At 42.4% G+C, this 24,012-nt stretch overlaps 1 long non-coding RNA gene across 1 annotated transcript; it reads left to right on the top strand.

The window, feature by feature from the left end:
* The first annotated feature begins 16,435 nt into the window (after positions 1-16,435).
* LOC139071480 (uncharacterized) lies at positions 16,436-19,471 on the top strand. The gene is made up of 3 exons (XR_011521364.1): positions 16,436-16,525; positions 18,058-18,217; positions 19,339-19,471. It is a non-coding gene; the product is annotated as an uncharacterized lncRNA (long non-coding RNA).
* Positions 19,472-24,012: the final 4,541 nt, after the last annotated feature.

Below are 24,012 nucleotides of genomic sequence, written 5' to 3'. Positions count from 1 at the left end.
GATGATAATAATGAGATAGCTCGTCAAAATCTAGCTCCTTTAACCTTGATTTTAGCGCTATTGCATCCCGCTGTTACCGACGATGCAGAAGCACGGGGCGGATCAGGCGGGAACGGGCTCGTCTCCATCGGGTCGCCTTAGGAGGAGACGTATCATCTCACAAAGCCTCAACAGGAAGCTGCCGCCAGGTTAGCTCTGCACCCCCCCACCTCCACTAATAGATTCATTCATTTCCAGTAATAAAACCCAAATCACCATAGAAATGGCACTAAGTGGAGAATTTCGTGAGATAAAAATGTGTTACTGGGTAGAAAAAAGTCGTAAACATAATTTGATGCAGAGAGGCTAAATAGTTGTTTTTCCCCTAAATGTTTCTGCAATTAAACTGGATATAATGACTCTTCCTGTACTTGATTCAGGATATTGTGATTTTTCTCTGATCCAAAGTCCTTCAAACATCATTACAGATACGGGGGAGGGGTGTACATGGATGGAAAACAGAGATGGTGACAGTGACATTCAGACAGAGAGAGAGAGAGAGAGAGAGAGAGAGAGAGAGAGAGAGAGAGAGAGAGAGAGAGATAGAGAGAGAACAGAGATGAAGAGAGAGAGAGAGAGAGAGAGAGAGAGAGAGAGAGAGAGAGAGATGAAGATAGAGAGACAGAGAGAGAGAGAAAGAGAGAGAGAGAGAAAGAGAGAGAGAGAGAGAGAGAGAGAGAACAGAGATGAAGAGAGAGAGAGAGAGAACAGAGATGAAGAGAGAGAGAGAGAGAGAGAGAGAGAGAGAGAACAGAGATGAAGAGAGAGAGAGAGAACAGAGATGAAGAGAGAGAGAGAGAGAGAGAGAGAGAGAGAGAGAGAGATAGCAGAGATGAAGATAGAGATATAGCGAAGGAGAAACAGGACCAAGACGAAGGAAAAGACTAACAGAAAGACAGCGATGGAGACAGGGGCACACCAGTATGTTGCAGTTTCATTTATGATGGATGAAGTTTTATTTGGAGGACGAACCAAGCAGTGATGAGTGGAATCTGTCGTCCAATCAGCTCCTTCATGCTGAAGGTTCAATTGTTGATGATTGTTTGGATTTGAACACACAGTTTGTTATGAGTATGAATCAAACCACATCAAGGAAAATGGAAATCCACGTATGTGGAGGTCTGATGACGTCAAAGCAGGTGTTCACGTGGCCGAGATCGGAGAGTCCCAGCTATGTTGCCATGAGAGACGTGTGTGTGCACACACACTTGGGTGTTCTTTGCATGCAGATATAAGGGAGCTTCGGTGTGTCACAGAGCCCTAATGAAGCGTGTCCTGGTGTAAAGCACACGGTCCTCAGATTCGTCAAACCGTCTAAAGCCAGCGGTGATCTGTAAACAACAACAATCTCAGCCTCTGACATTCAGACAGAACCGTCGAGACTTCGCGAGCTCTAACACAATAAAACTTCAGCAGCATCTCTTTGAAGATCTTAGTTTTACCAAAAGCAGTCAGAGAAGGACTAAAGATCGTCGAGGTTCTAGTGGACTGAGGAGGAAAACGGCTGTTTGGACGTTAAAGGTTGCAGAAACCCCACAGACCTTTAACCTAACAGGTGTTCTCAGATTAAATTTAGAGAACATGAAAACTATCTGGAGGAAGTCGTGCTCTTCAACTGCGTTTCTGTTACGAGTATAAGTATGATTGTAACTCAGGGTTATTGGCATGTGCAAAACTGGTGCTGCAGTCAAAACCACAGCTAGATCTGACCGGTGGTGCTGATGTATGGGCCAGGACTTCCATTACACAAGGCATTGTGGGAAATGTAGGCCATGCGTAGTTCAGTTACGCTCATAGCTGCTAGCCAAAACTCTTGAGTTAAAAGTTTTCTGGCTTTACTAAAATACCTGTCTGTACTTATTTGATTGATGGAAGTTTTACTTTCTATTAGACTCCAAATGTAATCATTTGGCACGTTTCTAATTCATAATTTGTAAGAATGTAATTGGTGATATTAGCATTAGCATTCCTATGGGTTTTTCCATGTATATTAGCATTGCGCTAACCACTCGCTGCCAATATGCGGCCTTTGCGATTAGAAAATCTCCTTTTGTCACATTGCAATTTAATTGCACATGCAGTTAATCGTTCAGCCCTAATATACATGCAGCTCTATGCTAAAAGTTTATTTTCAAAGAGGTAATGATGGATTTCTTTGTAAAAGTTGTCCATCTTTCCAACAGAAAGATTTGCCTGGACCAACGTAACGTGATAACAACGTAACGTGATTGCGTAACTCCCGTAAGGTTCATGTACAGCCAATCAACTGACGTCATTGGCAGTCGGACCCTGAGCCGATCTTGCACCCGAGCAGAATCTGTACCGACACCGTCACCAAACGTCATTTTTAACTACAGCTAAAAAACTACAGCCTTGCACGCTACAGTCGGCATTTCTGCCATTTTTCTGATTGGTTATTTTTGAGCTGGCTAGTCCCGCCCCTCATGTGCCTCTCTGCCTGTGAGTAACCAGACTAGCTCGGTGTAGAATTAAACAGAGGATGTGCGTGGCAGGCCAGGCTTCTGTTTCAGGGCTTTGCCACCATAAGGAAACCAAGTTGTTGCTGGCCACGCCCACCTACCCCCTGATTGGCTGATATAAGTTGAGAAGCTTTGATATCCGGGAAGGGCTGGCAGCAGAGCCGCTACTCCTACAGAAGCAGTTTTCTTGCACATGAGTGGTGGTTGAAATGTAAAATTTCCCCATTTGTGATGTCATCAGTGAGACTTTCTGGAAACAGCTCATTTTAGACACAATTGACCTTTCGTCAGCCCTGCCCCCTAAACAGCCATTGTCCAATCACACATCACAGAAACTTTTACTGTGTGAGGAGGTCTGACAACTTCAAGCAAGTTGGATAGCGTTGCGCCCACGGCGTCTGCAAGTCGGACAGTCGATACCCAGAGAGATTGTCTGGAGGAGTTGTGTTCCATTCATTCTCAAAGCCCAAAACGGCGTGAGCGGTGCCTGACATGGATCAAACGGTGCGGACGGCCCCACTCCCAGTTAAATAACATCACGATGCATACGTCTGCGTAACGGCTAACTAGCTACCGTGTTGTCAATATCTACTATCTGGACCAGTGGCCTGTTTTTGCCCCCGAACCCGCGCGAACGGTAGGCAAATAGATGAATATGAATGTAGCTAAGCATGTAAACATGTTACTGTAAATAAGTTAAAAGGTGATGATGCTCATTTACACGTGTATACACACACACACACACACACACACACACACACACACACACACACACACACACACACACACACACACACACACACACACACACACACACACACACACACACACACACACACACACACACCTTAGCTTGTGACCTGTAAGCATTAGCCTCCATAGTAGTCGTGTCTCTGTTGCGTATTTATACATTTTGAATATGTCCTTTCACTTCACCCTTTTTGCCTCCATCTGGATGATATTAGAGAAACTGCTCCAAAAGATGTCGCTGACACACATCTGTCTACTTCCTCTCATCGTGGCGGTCTGCCGCGCTGGTCAGCGTTTGCTCACTTGTTTGTCAGACATAGCAACAGTAACTAAGGGGGTTGAAGTTTATGTTGGGCCTCATCTTGAATCGCTCGAATCCAACGTTTCATTGTGTCTGACCTGAACCTTTAAACCGAGGAGCAAAAGAAGCTGTTTTACCATTGCTGTCCGAGCGACCGCAACAGGCCATCACAGGCTCCAGCATCAGAGGTGAGAAGTCTTTTTTTTAGACGATCACATCAGCTTTAAAAGAGAAACCAGTAAAAGGTGAAGGAAAGCCTGAATAATAAGTAGAAAAGGGAAAAAGACTGAAAAGGCAAGTAGAAGAAGGTAATTTCCCACAGAACCAGGTTATGATATGATGTACTGTAATCCCAGTTGTTTTTATTTGCCACCTCTCACAGGGGTTTATTATTATATCCTCTGCAAAGCTGCTCCGGCGCATATGGAGACTGCCACTCAACGCTGCTACCAATAACGCTCCGACTGCTCCGTGTGTGGAATTCATTCCTCTCCACAAGTCGCTATTCATATTAAAACAAGCAACAATATGAGAGAAAGAACATATTAGAGCCTGATGAAGTCTCTCGCACCCACCCACTGTACCATTCATCTGTCCAACCGCTCTGCGCTCCTCCAACCGAGCGTAGCTTTGGTTTTTATTAAACAGGGATTCTGCTCCAGCCTTATTTGGATGGAGACTGAGAACATCACTGATTGCAAAGATGAGAGCCATGGACGGTCCAGATGGAGACTCACTAGCCTTCTCACTTCACGTTGGGTGTATTGCGTGGGCACAAGCATGTGTGTGTGTGTGTGTGTGTGTGTGCGTGTGTGTGTGTTTGCGATCCATCACCCAATCTGCCAGCAGAGGCAGAGCTCAGCTTCATCTCTCGCTAAAGTCTGGCTCAGACCTTCTCTAATTGGCTTGAGCGTTTCTGCCATCTTCCCATACAGTTCTGTCTGAGGGAGCTACTGAAGCGTAGCTCGTTGGCCTGCTGTCTGCACTCAAACTCTACGTGGACCTCGTCGGTGCGATTGGTCCCACCCGGGCCCGATTGCTTGGGAATTAAGCCTAAGATGTTCCGGCGTTTTTCCCGAGAGCTATCTAGGTAGAGCAGGCCTCCTGCCTCGCTGCTGTTGCTTCTTATGTCGCCTCCTCTACCCTCATTTGCCTCTCCCCATCTTCAATCGCTCATTCTTCCTCCCCCACAAATCTTTCTTCCCCTCCTTGATGTTTGCAATCCCTTAATCCTCCTCATCTCACACGCGTTGGGGTCCTTCCTTTCTTCCTGCCCGTCTTCCTGCCTCCGTTCCAACCTGGCATCCATCTGCGGTTATCCACCAGTCTGCCACCAGGTTTGGTTTCTTTCATCCCTCGGTGACCTTTCTTCCCTCTTCAGCTGTTCTCATCACAGCTGCTCCCTCTCCTTTTTATCTTTCTGTCAAAAAGCATCTGTCCTCTCATTCCTTCATAAATAATCTCTGTCCTCCACACTTTCCCTGATCCCTCCACCTGAGAGCGACGCAGCAGCACGCCGTCGTCGTCCTCCAATAAGAACAGCTGCTTTATTAATGTTTTCATTGGCTGAAAGATCAATATCTGCTGAGTCATTGCAGTGTTGCCATTTAATGAAATCCCAACACTAATCTAGAGGAAACTAGAGATGATTAATATCTACTCACGCTTTAACTGATTACATTGAAGAAAGCCTTTTCTGTTCCTGCTTTTGAGAACGTCAGAGTTTAAGAACAGCCTCATTAAACGCCAGCTAATTATACCCTAACACACTCGTGCACACACAAGCTAGCACACACTCTCACACATGGTTTCCCACCACGATGTCTACGTGGAATAACGTCCTAATGAGAGGCCATTTCTGTTATTTAAAGGCATTTAAATTAATACAGTTCTCATATGAGCACGTCTCCAAAACACCAACATTAAACGAGACAGTAATAAGGATATATTAATGCGCCAGACTGAAGGCTTTGATTAAATGCTTCCCACACCACTCAACATAAAGTCAAGACGTAACGCCGAGTGGGAGAAGAAGAAAACGATGTAAACGATGTTCCGGCGTCTCTGAAGGACTGGATGAAACTCCAGAGTGGGAGCAGACGACAAACTAAGCTTTAGAAAATTCACATCTGGTCGTTCGGACCCAGCCGAAGGAAAATGGGCGAGAAATCTGGTGAAGGAGCTGCCGATCAAATGTTTTTCTGCTCTAAACAGTTATGGTGATAAAAAAAAAAACAGCCAGCAAGTCAGGAATCGAGCCTGAAGCCAATGTTAGTGCAGTAAGACTAACACACAAATATGACAGATATATAAACATTCATCATAAAACACGACTCATTAATCAAGGATCCCCAGCAGGTCCCTGAGGTCCAGTGACCAAAGCCTACTGGTTGTGCAGCACCAGGCTTAAGGTCAAAGGTGACAGATCATTTGCTGCTGTGGCCCCCAGACTCTGGACCTCTCTCCCCCTGAGCCTGAGATCAGTGGACTCAGTGGTCTCCTTTAAAAAGCAGCTGAAGACTCACTTGTTCAAGCTGGCTTTTGTATGACCTTCTTCACCTCTCTCTCTTTATTCTGCTCTCCCCACCTATTCCACCTTCCTCAGGATCCACTGATTTCCCTCTTTCCTGTTCACTCTCTCTCTTTACATGTTTTTAATCACAATTGTCTATTTTTTGCTCATTTTAAATACATTTTTAATCATTTTCTAAATTCCTTTTTATATTTTCACATTTATTTTTATGAAGCACCTCGTCATTTTTATCTTGAGAGGCGCTATAGAAATGATATTTTCTTTTTCTTCATCTATTTATTAATTCAATTCAATTCAATTTTATTTATGAAGCGCCAAATCACGACAAGAGTCGTCTCAAGGCACTTCACATATAAACATTCCAATTCAGGTCAGTTCATTAAGCCAATCAGAAATAATGTTTCCTATATAAGGAACCCAGCAAATTGCATCAACTCACTGACTAGTGTCAGTGACTATACAGCAATCCTCATACTAAGCAAGCATGCAGCGACAGTGGAGAGGAAAACTCCCTTTTAACAGGAAGAAACCTCCAGAGAATCCTGGCTCAGTATAAGCAGCCATCCTCCACGACTCACTGGGGATGGAGAAGACAGAGCAGGCACACACACACACACACACACACACACACACACACACACACACACACACACACACACACACACACACACGCGCGCGCGCGCACACACACACACGCACACACGCACGCGCGCGCACACACACACACACCCTAAGCAAGTCGTAGAAATAAACTACAGTAAAAAAAATTTGAGAAAAGTGCTCATTTTCATTTGGGATTGCACCAACTACAAAGTTTTAACTACAAGATGTCTAAATGGTCGAGTCTCAATTGATATGAGATGTGCGGACGTTAAGTTTTACTGAGTAGTTTGCTCTGAAGGGAGTTTCTCTTTGCAATAACAACACTGGTCTGCTCTATTAAATAAGAATCCCAAACTGTTCGGACTGGGAGGAGTTTGGATAGTCAGCGTGTTGTAGAGGTCGACCGGTGTTGGTTTTCCTTTTACCGATACCGATTTGAGGCTGCTCGGGTCGAGCAGGCTGCTTCATGCGCGTTCACGCTCAGGCATCGCCCGTAGCATTTGCTATCCGTAGCTTTAGCAGCAGAGAGAGAGGCAGTGCCACTTTGTCGCTGTTCCTAATGCCTAGTGACAAAGCTAGCTACATTTCTGAGGACCCTTAGCTACTTTCTGTAGAACTTTCTTCTAGATATTTCCTGCTAATTAGCAACAAAACAGCAATTTTCACTCCGAACCGTTCTTTGAACGTTGTTTCAGCTGTCATCAAAGATATAAATGTTACAGATACTGTGAATGTTACTAGAGTGCAGCTCACCTAGTAAGATGTCTGACTCTCATGCAGAAGACCTGGGTTTGATTCTGGATGTGAACATAGTTTATTTAGAGTTTCTTTTTTACATTAATGGTATATTTTTTACAGTAAGATGCCCAAATTTTTATTTGAGACTCACCGAACGGCATTGAATTCAAGATAAAAAAGATGTGGGTTCAACTTTCATTTTGGAACAATTTTTCAAGCAAGGGAAGGGAATGATCTGAGCATGCAGGAGGACTGACCCATCATAAACCTTTGTCGGCTGTGCTGAAGAGAAAGCTACAGAACCACATTATTTAATTAATTAGCTGCACGTTCTCCTGTCCTCTGTCCTCCGACACACACACACACACACACACACACACACACACACACACACACACGGGACTGTCTCAGCTGTTATTCTCGTTAAGGAGTGTGCACGTACAGCATGCGCGCCTCGTGCACGAGCCTACTATTGAAGTTGCCGTTACGCTTTTGGCCTGAGGGGGCGATCGCGAGCATAAAACTTCAAAACTCCGTAAAGTCCCTTTAACTAACCAGCAGCTTCTGTGTTCGCCTGGAGATGGGGAACCCTCAGGTTTTTTACCTTCTTCGGCTCCCAGCTCACCAGCATCCTGCTAATATCACACCTACTTTCCTTGGTTTGGCTCCATGACGTGCTGCCATGCTGGATGTGACTTTTGTTGAGCCCCCAGACAGAAACTAAACAGGAGAAACAGCTGTTAGTGTTTGTGTAGAGCCTCCATCTTCAGTTGAGTCTGTAGCAGAAACTGCGGAGGAGGACTCAGCACATTACAGTCTATATGATTAACTATTAGAGAAACACTCATCTATTAATAACCCAACTATTCACTAGTGTCACTTACTGCTGGTGTTAGATTTTACGTACTAATTAAAAACAGTCTTTAGTCAGAACACGTCTCTGCTGTTTCTGATCACTGATTACACTAGGGTGACCATATTTCCATTTCCAAAAAAAGAGGACAGGAGATCTGTGCCAGCTGATGATGTCACACCGTTTTGCCTTGGCCCCCAAAATGCCTTGAGACGGCCCTGGGTGTGTGACTGAGTGTTGAAGGTGATCTGAATTGTATCAGATGTATAAATATTACATGTGTATAACTTAGTGTTTTATATGTGTAAAAACATGTAGTGGAGATAAATCTACTTACATTTTGTTTTGTTTTCTTGTTTTTATTTAACTATTTTCCTGTCCTGTCTGTCTCTCATCTTCCTGCATCTCCTCTTAACTCTCCAGAAAAACTGCTGCCTGGATTCTTACTTTTTCACCTCATCAGTTACTTTTGAGCAGATCAAAGGGATCTCCAGACCGCAAAGCGGAGAGCGCGTTTCGATGCTGCGTCAGTGAGGTGGAGTCACCGCAGCACACGATGAGCGGAGCACGTCAGGAACGATTAAAAGACGGAGTACTAGAAGATATAAACAGATATGAACGATCATGTGTTAATAATAATGTTTTGTTGCGCCACCTTGAGAATGCATTGCGCGCCGGACGCAGCGGGCGCACCAACGATCAGCGCTCTGCGTCCTCTCCGCTCAACAGAACCCCGCTACGCTGAGAGTCCATAAATATTGGAATGTAGGCAGAAATAATAATAATAATATTACCAGTTATTATTTCCTGCCAAGAAAAACAATCTGTCATATTAAGCTAACTTCATGATGTAGTTGCATCCACTAAACAGGATTATGTTCATGTGTTCATCAGCATGAAGTTATCAAAGCAAACATGGCTGGAATCAGTTTTACTGTAATCTGTGTCTCTGAGTGTGTGTGCTGCTGTAACGAGTGGATGTCCCCACGGTGGGACTAATAACATTTACTCTATTCTATTATATTGATTCATATCAGCAGTAGAAAAAAATGTTTGAGGAATTTTGGCCTTTCCAGGCTTCCGTACCAGTAACCTGGTTATGGAGGAGGGGTTCATCTCACAAACAGGAAAAACACACTGGTGGTGAATTAAAATAGCAGGATTCCTAATGTTTGAATTCACCGTTTCACCAACTGATGTAGGAGAGGGAACATGTGAGTGAGTCACCACGGTAGAAAGACCAGCTTGCTGTGAGCGAGAGCAGCGATCTGTGGCTGATGAGTGAAAACATAAGAAAAACATTCGGGACTGAAGCTGCGTCAACATCGGCTGGCCACGCGGCTGCGTTTCTAAATAATGGGCTCGACACACGGGAGGCGACATCGCCTCTCCTCCATTCATTTTCAATGAGACATGCGTGACATAGCGATAATCGCGGGTCTCCCTCCTACTAAGCGAAACACGAAAAACGTGCGTGTGAAATTTTGCACTCGTGCACGTGTCGTGCACGGACGACCCAGCGACGCGATCCCAGAAAGTTGAAACATTTTCAACTTTTCATCGCTGTCGCTCGGACGAGGACCAATCAACGGAGGTTTCATTCACTGACCAATGAGCGGGCAGGATGCTCCGTACATCTCCGAGCAAACATGGAGGAGAAGTTGATTATTATTATGTTTTATAGTAAAATCAGAAGTAAGATTTCACATAACTCTAGCAGCACCTTGTGAAACATCATATCTACCGCTTTATTAACTCTGAACCGCTTAAATATCCTTAATTCCCTCCAATCTGACACAGCCAATCAAAACAACGGAAGTTTCGATTTCGCCATGGAACAGAACGCGTAGATGGTTTTGCCACTGGCCGCTGCCGCGGGTCACCTCCCGTGGGTCAGGTAATAAAAGCGACAGCGACAAATTTAGCTGATCGCGGTCGTTTGTCGCCTCCCGTGTGTCGAGCCCATTAAGCGTGTCATTATGTCGGCGCGTGCAGCCGCAGCTCACGGTTCTGGAAGAACCGGACATGCCCATCCCATCAACAGCAGGTGGAGCTCACCGCTCCACCCATCTCACAATCAGAGCGGAAAAAACCCATCGGCTTGGATTATACAGACGGGATTATTCTGTGTGAAATGAGCCAGTTAAATTATTACTTAAGTGTTGTTTGTGTGCTTGTTGTTCAGTAGCTAATGCCATCATTAATATCATCTGGTTTTTCAAAAGCCCTACACACTATGCGTGATGCGCGTTTGGGGAGCGCAGACGCTGGTTAAAGCTTGGTTTATGCTTGACGCGTCTGCGAGGTCCGCACGGCTCCGCGTGGCAAAATTGCATCATTTTAACAACCACGCCCCTCCACCGTGCCTCCACACGGCCCAAACTTTCCGCACCGCGCACCTAGGAAATTTTCTAACCACGCAGACGGTTGGATGCGGAAAAACATGGCGGACTGGCAAGAACTAGTATGGCAGAGGTTCGTAAATACAGACATTTGTATGATTCAGCTCTCATAGATCACCGTGATCAACATGTTGTTAATAATTCTTGTAGAGAAATAGCTCGCACTGTTGGAAAAGACGAGGACGCTGTTAAAAAATGCTGGAATGCCATGTTTTAAACAACAGTCATTTTTACTTCTATGGTGTAGTGTTGGATGCATGCCGTAGAGCTCCATGCTGCCCCCTACAGTTTGGGAGAATATTGGCTCACCGCAGAGACGAGCCGCATGAACCGTAAACGCTGCGAGTTGTGAAGCGCGTTCCATCCGCGTGGGAAGTAAATGTGTCAAGCATAAGCCAAGCTTCATCTAGCCCCTCATAACTCAATCCCTGCGCCTGGATGAAAAACCGGACATTTTGATCAATGTAGGAAACCCCCGTCTGCCCTTACCGGAGTGATACTCCGGTAACACCTCCTCATAGCTCCTGGCTAATAAAGACTGTTAATCGTCTTACTGTGTTTGGCGTCTTCAAGGGTCTTTTAGTTCTGGTCATTAGTCACCAAGTTCAATAAAAAGAAACATGAATCTGACAGGATATACGTCTATATTGGGTGCAATTATAAATACAAAGTGAAAAAAATTCATAACAAAACAAGTTTTCCCTAAACAATTATCGGACTTGGCTTTAAGGGCAGGAAACGCACGGCTGTTTCAGTTTAGTGCTTTATTTTCTCAAATCTACATTTTCATACACATAATATAAGAAAGCCTTTTTACTTTTATTTTTTATCCAAAACAGATGTGAATCAAACTCCGTTCTTGCTAACTGAATGAATTTTACAGGCTGACTTTGCAGTTTTACTGTTGTGGCTGAACAGTCGTCGTCTTATGACCATTTGGCAAAAACTCAAGTTGACTTCTGCCTTCAGGAATGAACGTCCTTTCATTTCATTTTAACACATTGATGATCAGTTGAGTTTGATTACAGGGCAACAGCCGGTTTTCCTGACTGGGAATTCTCCCGACGCCAACGTCTGTCCATGGGTTTAGCTACAGACACCACTTCCACTCCGATACCCCATCATCGGGGGTGAATTTTCTTTTAAGCGGCAGCGGATGAGGAACACACTCAGCAGCCCGAACAGACAATGGTGTATTCAGCAGCAGACCGGTGGGGTGCCGAGTCCTTTCCTGTGAGGGTGGGGGGTTACCTGGTGTTTGACAGCTCTTTCTCCGTGTCCTCACCCCTGCTGGCAGCTCTCATCAACAATATTAATCAAAGTCTGATGTCTGATCAATTAAACTGAACAACAACAACTAAATAACACAGCTTCAGTTGCACAAAAACGCTTTTACACACACAAACACACACCCCACATTTGACTTCACTAAGCGGAATCATTTTTGTCCTTTTAGGCCTAAACATAAATGTTTGGTCCATTTGTTGCCACGCGAGTTGTTACCTGCGTCACCTAGCAGCCGTTAAAATTCAAGGACCTGAAAACCCAGAAACCATGCAAGCTAATGCCGGCGAACTGCACACAGCACTCTGTGATTACCAACCTTGATAGTGTGTGCACTGCACACAGTTACCAAAGGGTAAACATTGTTGATTTGAACTTTCTGCAGAGCTTTGATTCCTCACTCGAGTGCACACGGATAACAAACACCAGACTTCTCTGGAATAAAGTGAAAATCTGGAGGATCAACACCATCGTTTGGTTTACTGTTGGGACTGAAAAGATGAACGTGGGCAGATGTATGGGAACTTAAAGCTCAACGGTGTGCAGCGTGGAATATGCCATCAGAGGTGCATGTATAAAGGGGCATGACTGAATTTAGTAGTCAATCCTAGCAGCTTTGAAAAGTCCAGACTAATAGAGCAGAAGCAAAACATCACCCAGGAACAGTGATCAGCTACAAATAAGCCAACCAACCACTGGGCCATGAGCTTTAGAGCTTCAGTTATATTATCCTGAGTCTTCAACGAGTCTTGAAACCCCCAATCGTCAGCCTAATTCCTACTACCCATAATGCTTTGGGCTAAATGTGTGTCGGGTAATTACACCGGCTCACTCGTTAGCACTCATGTTGAACAATCTTGTGTTCTCAGTCAAATGGGACCATCAATTATTTACTGGACCAACAAACAGAACACCAGATCTATGGGTGTTGGGAACTATGGGTGATCGATCTTTAGTGAGCAGCAACGTCATAAACTTCACCAGTTCAACTGCAAATGTCTAAATCAGCCAATCACATGGCATGAACTCCATGCATTCAAGCACCTAGATGTGCTGAAGATGACTTTGTGATGTTCACGCTGAACACCCCTTACCAAAAAGAAGTACACTGAAGTATACTTGAAGTATACTAAAAATGAATACAGTATACTTCCAAGTTTACTTTCAATGTACTTATTAGAAGTATAGTTATCCGAGTACATTTTTAAATACTATTAAGTATACTTTAATACATACTTACATTAAAGTTTACTTACATTTAGACTATACTTGTACTTGACTCTATCAGAAGTATATTTCACCAAGTAATGTATAAGTATACTTAATATATATATATATATATATATATATATATATATATATATATAAATATATATATATATATAAGTATATATAAATATATATAAATATATATATATATATATACTTATATATATATAAATAGTGTTTCCCTGAACAAAGTTCGAATTTCCTTGTGGCCATAAGTTCTATCCAACTTAACCAAATCACTAATCAGTACATATAGTTCTGACAAGCTTTCTCTGTATTCATCTTATCTGCTCTCTGCATTCTACATTTTACTTTGATCTAGCTAAATAACTCACCCAAAAGACAAAAATACATAAATAAATAAAAAAATAATTAATAATAATAATTTTCACATGAGAGTACTATCTTTCTAACATTTGTTTTATTTCCCTAGTCCCAGTCATAGTCTTGCATTAATTTGTTCCATTTTGTAGACCTGTCTAAGTCTGTCTCTCCACTGTGCCACCCTTGGGGGTTCTGTGTCCAGCCATAAAACTGTAATACACTTCTTGGCAGTCATAAACAGAATTCTGATTACGTATGTCTCCATTATGTGTGTATGATTTTTGGTACAGCATTCCCAGTACAAACCATTTTAACTTAAATTGTAATTTCACCTTCAAGGTTCTTTCAATTTCTCTCTAACACCTTCCCAGAATGGTATGAATTTAGGGCAGTCCAAAAGTGTATGTGAAAAGTCTCCCACTAGCCCACATTTTCTCCAACATAAATTTGAAACATTACTATTTAGACATGATAAGTGGAGTTTTAAAGCATGCATCTTCACCTTCCATTCAAATTCCCTCCAAGACGGACTATTAGTTAGTTTATGGCCTGCTTCAAGTGTTTCCTCCCATTCCTCATCTGTTATCATTATGTTCACTTCCAGTTCCCATTTTTCTTTAATATCTATATTCTTAACAATCAAATCCTGTTGTAAAGCTTTATATATTTTGAAATCAGTCCTTTTTGACATGTCCTTTCTGTTTAACATAATCACTTCCTCCATATTAAGTTTATCCTTGCTTGAAACTTTGCCTTATTTTGAAATAACTACTCTGTCTGTCTGTCCTAAATAACATATTAAGCATGAAATTACGAATTATTGTGAAATTACACGCACAGGAAGTGCTTTTATTTTGTAGCATTTGCTCAGTCAGCTCCGTCAGCTCTCGAAGCTTCTCAGCAGACCGAGAAGAGCAAGGGTTGGAGGTGCATTAACAGTCGGAGGTCGCGCTTCTGTTCTGCATCTGCACTTGACAGTCACTGGTTCTGCACCACTGAGCTAAATGTAAGTAGCCACCATAAAAGTTGCTTAAATGTTTTAAATGTTTTTAAGACGGACATGGTGAGTAATGTTGGCCATGTAGCAAGCTAATATGCTAAGTCATTGCATGAGTTAGCTGTGTTATTAACTTTGTGTGCGACTAAAGTCCGTTTATTAAATGAAATGAGCAGCGCTATCTCATTATTAAAGGTTAGCATTACTTTAGATACTTTTTTATTAGACTTCTAGAGACTTATTCCCTCCATTTGTGTCCCCTCCATCGTAATTTTTTAAACGTGACGTTCTGAGAAAAAAATAAAAGCGGGAGCTCAGCGCCACCAAGTCAAACTTAAACGTCCACTTATTAAAAGTAAATGAGCAGTGGTCTCTTGTACAGCGATGAAAAAATCAGTCTGTGTTGTAAACTATTTCCCCGTAGCACCCGTGCAATAGGTTTGCAAGCAGCCTGCTTTTTTTAACCGTAGAAGAGGATTGTGACCGCAAGAGATGAAGCGGTGCTATGTTCCCTCCTTCCCTCCATTTTTGTCCCCTCCACAGTTTTTTTAAATAGTGCTCAGTTGCACATATCTTGAACCGCAGAACGCTGTTTCTATTAATTTCACCGTATTTTAGTGTTGTAATTTTGTCCTTACTGTACGCTGTTACTCCAGATTCTTAAATGTTGTTTTTAGCTTTGTGTGGATAAGTCAAATTACACTTGAATCTCCTCACACACACACACACACACACACACACACACACACACACACACACACACACACACACACACACACACACACACACACACACACACACATAATTTAGATGATTAATGATTTAGCTTCATATATATAGTGGAGGACTGCCTAAATTTTGCAGACTAACACAGATCTACCTTGTGATTCACAATGTTTTCTGTACTGATTATGCTTCCTGGTGTAGATGTGTAAATGTAGAACATCTGCGTTCCTATGAGCTGTCAGCCACACCGGGAAGCCTGTCTATGAATCTGCAGTCAGACTTCAATGATCCAACCCCACTCTCTGCACACAAGATTGATGGCATGCTGCTGTTGACCCCCAAGAGGTTCATACAAGTGAGACCACTGGTGAGTAATTCTCACAATCTGCATTTTTGATGACACATCCTAAATAACATGACTATATATGTATATATGTATACAGATTTGTCTTTTAAAACTGGTGAATATACAATTTACAGGTAATGCCTTCATGCTATGAGTTTTAGAGCCACTGATGGAAAAAATATATAGAATTCTGAGAAAATAAATCATAAATCTGAGTTTAATCTCAGAGTTCTGACTGGTACCTAAAACAACAAAAAAAAGGGGAAATTGGGGAAGATTATGAGGGGGGATCAGAATTCTGACTTAAATCTTAAAATTCAGGCTTTTTTTTTGTTTGTTTGTTTTGATTTTTTTTAACAAAAACAATTCCTGAATAGTTTTTTGTTTGTTTGGTTTTAGGTTCATGAAAAAAGTCAGAATTCTGACTTTAATCCCAGAATTTTGAAATTATCTGACTTTTTTTTTTCTCATTTCTTTTCTTTTTCTTCAGTGACTCTAATACTCTTAGGCAATAAGGCAGTATTAGGGCCACTGAAGGAAACAATTGAATACTGAGATAAATGTCAGAATTCTGACTTCATTTATTTTCAGAATTTTTTCTTCTTCAGTGGCCCTAATACCCCTCCGTATTATGTAATGCTAAACACTTCAAATTAACTTTTGAATTCAGCAGTTTATCATTGGATTTAGATGCAGATATCACTGTCTTGGAAAATTGGTCAGAGCAATTTGGCATTAAGTTTGATTAGTAAACTTGACAGTATTTACACTCTTAATCTTCTTAGGAATGACATGATGTCCACACAAGGCGTACTTCCTTCCTGTCACCCTTCCTGTCTATCTACGTGAGGAAACCTCTGGGTTTTTGAGGACATGTGTGGTAAGTCCCAGTATTGTAAATTTGAACAATTCATTCTATTTATTTATGCATAAAGACACCACAAGGACAACGCACATGAACATTTTGGAAAATGTGCCATTGTTTCAACTACAAACTTTTGGCAAGATGTTTTAGTCTGCCACACACGAGAGCAATCAGCTGAGCAAACGGCCTCGAAGGACTGTTTGCTCAGCAGATACCTCGCCATGTGCGCCTGATTTTCACTTGAGTTTTCTGCCTCACAAGACGCTGAGGTGAATATCTGACTAGTTAGATATTTTCCGCCTCACAGGGGTAAAAACTTGCCGTGTGCGCACTACTGAGCTGCTGGCTGAGCTGAAATATTCTAGTGGCCAATCAAAGCACTTTCTCTGCTCACATGACCCCAAGATGTATTCAGATGCAGCCCCTTACCCTGTCTGTGTGTCTGAAAAATAAACAAAACGGTACCTTGTGGATCGATGGGCCCACTGTTGCCATTACCCTTTCGGAAGGATTCTGGGTCTTCCAGGTGCATCTCCTGGAGTAAATTGGCATAAACTCCTTGCCTGGTCCATCTTTCCAGCTACTGTACCCATATTTTCCTAACCTTGAAATGCCGGTGGCGGCGACGTTTCATCAACAAAAAAGGATAGGCATTTCCTCCGTTTCCAGCTCTGTCTCTGTGTTGTTTCTTTTCTGACATGCAGACAGGGGGCTGCCATCTTGGGGTCATGTGAGCGGAGAACGTGCTTTGGTTGTCCACTAGAATATTTCAGCTCAACCAGCAGCTCGGTAATGCGCACACGGCGAGTTTTTACCCCTGTGAGGCGGAAAATATCTTAACTGGTCAGATATTCACCTCAGCGTCTCGTGAGGCGGAAAACTCTTGTGAAAATCAGGCGCACATGGCGAGGTATCTGCTGAGCAAGCGGTCATTCGAGGCCGTTTGCTCAGCAGATGGCCCTCATGTGTGGCAGGCTTTAAGGCACTGAGAAAAATCTACAATCACTGCAAAGAATTCAAGTGGCTTTCATTAGCGTAACACTGGCACACACTGAAGCCATCTCACTTTATTCGTAAATGAGAGCACAAAGCAACAGAATGAACGGGAGTAGGGCTGGGCGATATGGCCTAAAATCAATATCACCATATATTGAAGATGTCACCTCGATAACGATAAGTAGACGATAACTACAGGAATACGTAGCAACAATATTTGTCCACTAGATGGAGCTGTCTCTTGTATTACATTGACTAAAATTTTACATGACTCAAGGTGCTACAGCTTCTTAAAGGGACATAAATGTGGCCAACTTACACATCTTTTCATTTTTTTATTATCAAATTTATTGACATGGGAAAAATTATCTGGATGAGAGACAAGAACTTGGATAACGATAAATCTTTGATATGTTGCCCAGCCCTAAACAGGAGTCTATCAGACTGCATTTATTGTTATTTACATGACAATCTACTGAAATAAAAATGGCCACAGTCAGAGTTTCAGTTCAAATGTGATTAGTGTATGATCTCCCTTTCATTTTTGTAAGGATGATACCAATGAGCCGGACCTCCGGGATGCAGCAGTTGTCCTCCTGACAACCATCACAGATGATGCCGAGAGTCCAGTTACGTACGACCCAGTGAGAATCTGTTATCCTAGAGGGTGATGTGATTGTCAACCTCTCCAGCCTTCCTGATGTCTTCCTGGTAATGTTCGGCCTCATCTATGCCTTACATCTAGATTATCCGAAGGGACTGACCAACACATTTGAGTTCACGCAGAAAATCTTACTTGGTCTTGATGAGTCTAAACTGTCACCCATGCTGCAGAGTCAAAAATGACCTGATGTTACACGTGTAACTCAAAATCTGAAAGAGTGGTGGATTCAGATGGCTCACTCTGTTAGAGCATTGTCCACATCCACAATGTAATTTACTATTTGTCTGCTGTTTAACTGTTGATGTTAAAGTAACACACCACCATTTGGGCAAATATGTTCATTTTCCACTTCTCCTTGAGTTAACCCTCCCACTGTCCTAATGGGCAGGACCCCGCGAGGAAAGTTGACCATTGAGCAGGGTTGATGGTTCATCCTTTGGGTCCATGTGGCAGGGGTGAGGAGTGAGCACCACCTCCCCCCCGTCACGTGGACCTCAAGGGATAAACCATCAACCCTGCTCAATGGTCAACTTTCCTCGCGGGGTCACCCATAAAGACAGTGGGAGGAACAGTTGAGTTTTACCTTTTCTCTGTTCGTCCAGCCGTTCTGAGTCTGGCAACTCTCATTTGTGGCTTTAGTTTAGCGTGAATAATTGAATCGGATTAGCCTATGGGCTAATCCGATTCAATACTCAACTGGTTTTATGCCAAATGGCATAAAGTACTCACTGACTTACTTGATAGTGGTTAGTGTAATTCATATTTTGTTAATGTTGAATTGATGTGCATCCTGATGTTGCTTTAAACCACCTACTCAAAGAAAGTCTACACACTGCTGTTGTCCAGTTTTCAAAAGTGTGCGTTTGTAATTGTTTCTTTCAAATTTTGTTTTATTTTCTGTTTGAGTTGGCTTAATCGGTAACTTTAATTTGATCATAATTTGAAAATATATTTAATATAAACTCCAAATATTTAAGTTTATTTCTGGTCTGATATACTCAAATATCTGAGTTTATAAACTCAGAAAATATGAGGCAACTGATTGCCTTACATTTTTTGAGTTCTGCCTACTTATTCGGGTTTACAGTGTACGAACTGTAAAGATTTTGTGGTGTCAGAGTTCACCTAACAGTTCAAGTGTTCATTTTTTTGCTTTGTGTGTTCACAGGGCATGCTCAGTTGAAGTTTCCATCTCTGCGCGTTCAAGATGTAAGAAAAATAACACGAAAGAAATGCAACAATGAAAACTTCAAAAAGGCATTAACAACCAAGCAAGTGGATCCATAAAATGGACTGATTTTTAAAGGCATTTTTAAAAAGTCTTTCAAAATGGACAGAATTAACGCGTCAAGTTCAGAACAGTTTGCGTTCTCATCTTTGATTAATCCTGGTAAACAGGTCTGTTTTTGTTCTGTTCTAATTCTCTCTGTTTAATAAATTTAAACAAAATGACTTAGCTATTTTATTTAATTTTTTTTCTCTGCATAAAGACGAAGTATCAGTAAATAGTGGAAATTAAATGTATTGGTAGTAAGCAAATAGCAGATGTTAAATGTTACTTGCAGTATGTGTTTATAGAAAAAATAGAGATACTTAAATGTACTAAAAGAATATTACGTCAAGTTTACTGTAAAGTGTACTTTCAAAACTGTAAGTATACTCAATTATATAAGAAGTACACTAAAAGTAAACATATATTATTACTTTAAGTATAATTTTAAGTATACATTCAAAGAGAAAAGTATACTCAATTATTTCAGAAGTACACTACAAGTAAACTTATAATGTTACTTAAAGTTTATTTTTAAGTATACTTTCAAGGGCAAAAGTTTACTCAATTTTATTAGAAGTAAACTTATACTGTTACTTTTAAGTATACTTTCAATGAGAAAAGTATACTCAACTACATCAGGAGTACACTACAAGTAAACTTATATTGTTACTTTTAAGTATACTTCCAAGGAGAAAAGTATACTCAATTATATCAGAAGTAAACTACAAGTAAACTTGTAAGTATACTTTCAAGGAGAAAAGTATACTCAACTATATCAGGAGTACACTACAAGTAAACTTATATTGTTACTTTTAAGTATACTTCCAAGGAGAAAAGTATACTCAATTATATCAGAAGTACACTACAAGTAAACTTATAAGTATACTTTCAAGGAGAAAAGTATACTCAACTATATCAGAAGTACACTACAAGTAAACTTATATTGTTACTTTTAAGTATACTTCCAAGGAGAAAAGTATACTCAATTATATCAGAAGTACACTACAAGTAAACTTATAAGTATACTTTCAAGGAGAAAAGTATACTCAATTATATCTGAAGTACACTCCAAGTACACTTGTGAGGTTACTTTAAGTATACTTTCAAAGAGAAAAGTATACTCAATTATATCAGAAGTACACTACAAATAAACTTAAATTATTACTTTGAAGTATACTTGTAGTATACTTCAAGTATACTTTTAGCGGCCCAATTTAGTCCCAAGGAGTATACTTCTAAATAAACTTTAAGAACAAGTACGCAAATAAACTTCTGTACACTTAAGTATACTTGAAATTAGATACTCAAAGTATACTTCTTTTTCGTAAGGGACCACTACAGCACGGAAAAGGGATTCAAGCTCATGTGAAAGACACAGACGTTGTTTCCACATTTCAGCTGGTCTAATGCCCTAGAAATCCATTCTGGACCCAGATTTACTCTGCAGGTCGGTCTAGCCACGCTCCAACGAGGCCTCGACAGGTCTACCATTGGCTTAAAAAGTTTTGTGTCTTGCCAGTCACAGCGCTCTACATTTGCTGGGTGGGCTTTGAACCAGAGGTGCGGCAGAAAAAATCTACAAAGATGGCACCGGTTCAGGAATGACATTCAGAATCAACGATTTACGCCGGGGACACACTGGCCGCCGAAGCGCCGCGAAATTGGGGGCGCCTTCATTTGGTGCCCTTGTTATCCTATTCTATAGACCACAAGGGCTGCCGAAGCGCCGCGAAGCAGTGCAGCGATCGTTTTGGTGTCTGCTCTATTTTTTTCGCGAGCCTCGGGTGAACCGCGTCAATTCTGGCAGGAAGTCAAACCTAGACATAAGAGGCAGGCTGGTAAATTTAACAAAATAAAGCATTTCAAAATACAATTCCACGATACTGAAATGTGTTCTTAAACAGACACTGCATAAAAACCACACACACACACACAGGCGTGCACACACACACAGCGAACTTGTGTATGTGTGTGTGTGACCCAAGCCCCCACAATGCGGCTCAAAAATTGAGGCCAACCAGGAAGTACCCAAAATTGCAGTTCCACCCTCATCCACTAGGGGCTGGTGTCAGAAGCGAGCAAATCCTCATTGACTCCCATGTTAAAAATACCAATTTCACAGCAGAAATAAACATGTTTACAGCCTGGTACCAAAACATGTTTTAGGTTTAATAGATCTAGTTTACACTCATGACAACGCTGGGGGGTGGGGGGTGGGGGGGGGGGTCTCAATCTTCTGTTTAAGTGTATTAAAAGCCTAAAATTCAGTATAATTAATGAGCATCAGACCCACGTGACCACAGAGCTAGCTCCGGGGAAAGGCCTCAGTAGAGCCTCGGTCTGGCTTGGAAACTGTTCCGGGATTTTGAGTCTCTGTGTTTGTGTATTCTTTTTTTGGATATTTTTTTTGCAATTGTTGGACAAAATGACTTGCTGTGGCATTAATTGCACTAATAGAGCGTCCAAGGAGTCTCCACTTCATTTTTATCTGTAAGTAAAATTATATTTATGTATTTTAGGTCACTGCGAGCTGAGCTTAGATTTTAACATGTACTGTTTAACCATGAAATTTAAATGTAATAGGGTAAAACCCAGTGCATTTAACATAATGCTGCATTTTAGAAAATGGGTTGAAATATAACATGTTGGTGGAGCTGGGTTCCGACTATCGGTATGGTCCCCTCCCCTCAGCGGCAGCTCTGCGCATCTCAGATCACAGCGGCGCCTGTCTGCTGTGCGGCTGCCGGCTTGTGGAGCTCTCAGGAGACCTCTGTGTTCCACTCGGTTTTACCCAGCGGTCAGCCCGGCATATCTCTGACTCAGAAGCTCTGGTGTTGTGCACAGTTAACTCTGGTTGTAGCTAGGTAGCTACCTCTGTTAGCTTAGCTCCCACCTCACCTCACAGAGCACAGTCGCGTCTGCTTTCGCTCCCTTATCTTTTTTTCCCAAGGCTCTTTTTGTCCTGTGTCTACAGAGCGCTTCTCTGCATTTCCTCTGGAAATCACTATTTTTCAGAAATGGATTTAATTAATTGGTCATTCAACGCGATTGATAAGATTTTTTCTATGATGAGAACGGAGGAGGGGGCTCCCACTTGCCCTCACGGGACACACGCAGCGGGATGTGTGCTCGATTCCTGGAAAGTGTGGAAGGTCATCTGTCTCTCTCAGCTGTCCATTGAGGACGTCGAAGATATGTGGATATTTGGCCTGCTGATCACTGAATTTCTTCTGATTGGAGTGGGAGGATCTCTGGTTTTCCGTAAAATTGGGATGACAGGAGCGATTGGAGGGCGACCCGCACCCATGGACGGCACCTTCCGGGCGGAGACCTCACAGACTGGGACGTTACTCGAGGTGAATCGTAAGCTGGACAATGTCTTAGCTGCGTTACCGGTGTTAGTGCGCAAAATGGATGTCACTTTGGAGAGGGTCACCGGACGGTGTGGAGATGTTTAATAACCCAAATTGGCTTCACTGAAGGACTGGAATGACAAGTTACAGACTGAAGGCAGAGGGAAAATTATCTCTGCCTGACCCAAACAGTCTTGTTATCCTTATCTGACGCCATGCATCCTTGAAGCTGCAAATAATCATCCCCCACGAAGGAAGGAATGCAGACAGATGCTGTGGAACCCGTCCTTTGAGTTAGCTTGTAGCTAGTTTGACCGGATGTCGTCAGTTGATCCCAGCCTTACAGCCACACCATCAGCTCCAACTCTCTTCCCTTTTGTGGAATTGTCTGGGCTTGACGGAACCTGTGACACGGTCAAAATGGCGGTGGTGGCCACCTCCCATTTTGGCACAAAAACGTGTTATTTTAGTCTAAGGAAACGCATTGTCCAATATTTATATGTCAATGGTGTGACCACGTGAAGGGGGTGAGGTTTTGGGTGTCTTTCAACCGGAGCAAACAGGACAGAGAGGCAGAAAGTTGTAGGCCAGCTATTAACAACTGGTTCACACCAGAGGTTCACACACACACACACGGACAAACACACGCAAACAGCAAGGGGAGGGGGATGTCGAGGAAAAGAGCAAAGGCGGAGAGGAAATGGAGGACACCAAGTGGTTAAAAGAAAAACTACGAGGCGCACCTCGACCGAAGCGGAGAAACAAGCGTCTGGTCTGAACTGAGGAGCAGCGAGCAGCGGCTGAATTTCGTGAGCGCTTCGCCTCCCGGCGCTTTGCAGCCAGTGTGTCCCCGGCGTTAGACTTTGGCTTTTCTTTTAGACGTGAGCAGAGAGAGGTACCCAAGTCCTTCTTTGTCTGTTGACTGATTGTCGTAGCAATGAACACATCTCTTTGCTCATTGCTCTGATTGGTCGTAGCACTGTCCAATTGTGTGCAGAATTATAAAGACAACCATAGATTATGTCTCATGAATGGGTGGTGTAAACAGCCCATGGCCAAACTACTTCTACAGCTCAGTGGCCTAGTGGTAGAGTGTCTGCCCTGAGACTGGGAGATCAGGGTTCGATTCCTGGTCGGGTCATACCAAAGACTTTGAAAAAATCGGACCCAATGCCTCCCTGCTTGACAACCAGCATTAAGAGGTTGGATTGGGGGG

The sequence above is a fragment of the Nothobranchius furzeri genome, chromosome 1 (genome assembly GCF_043380555.1).
Source record: "Nothobranchius furzeri strain GRZ-AD chromosome 1, NfurGRZ-RIMD1, whole genome shotgun sequence".
NCBI lineage: Eukaryota > Metazoa > Chordata > Actinopteri > Cyprinodontiformes > Nothobranchiidae > Nothobranchius > Nothobranchius furzeri.
Note: the sequence above shows the minus strand (reverse complement) of the source record. Positions and strands in the feature narration are given on the sequence as shown.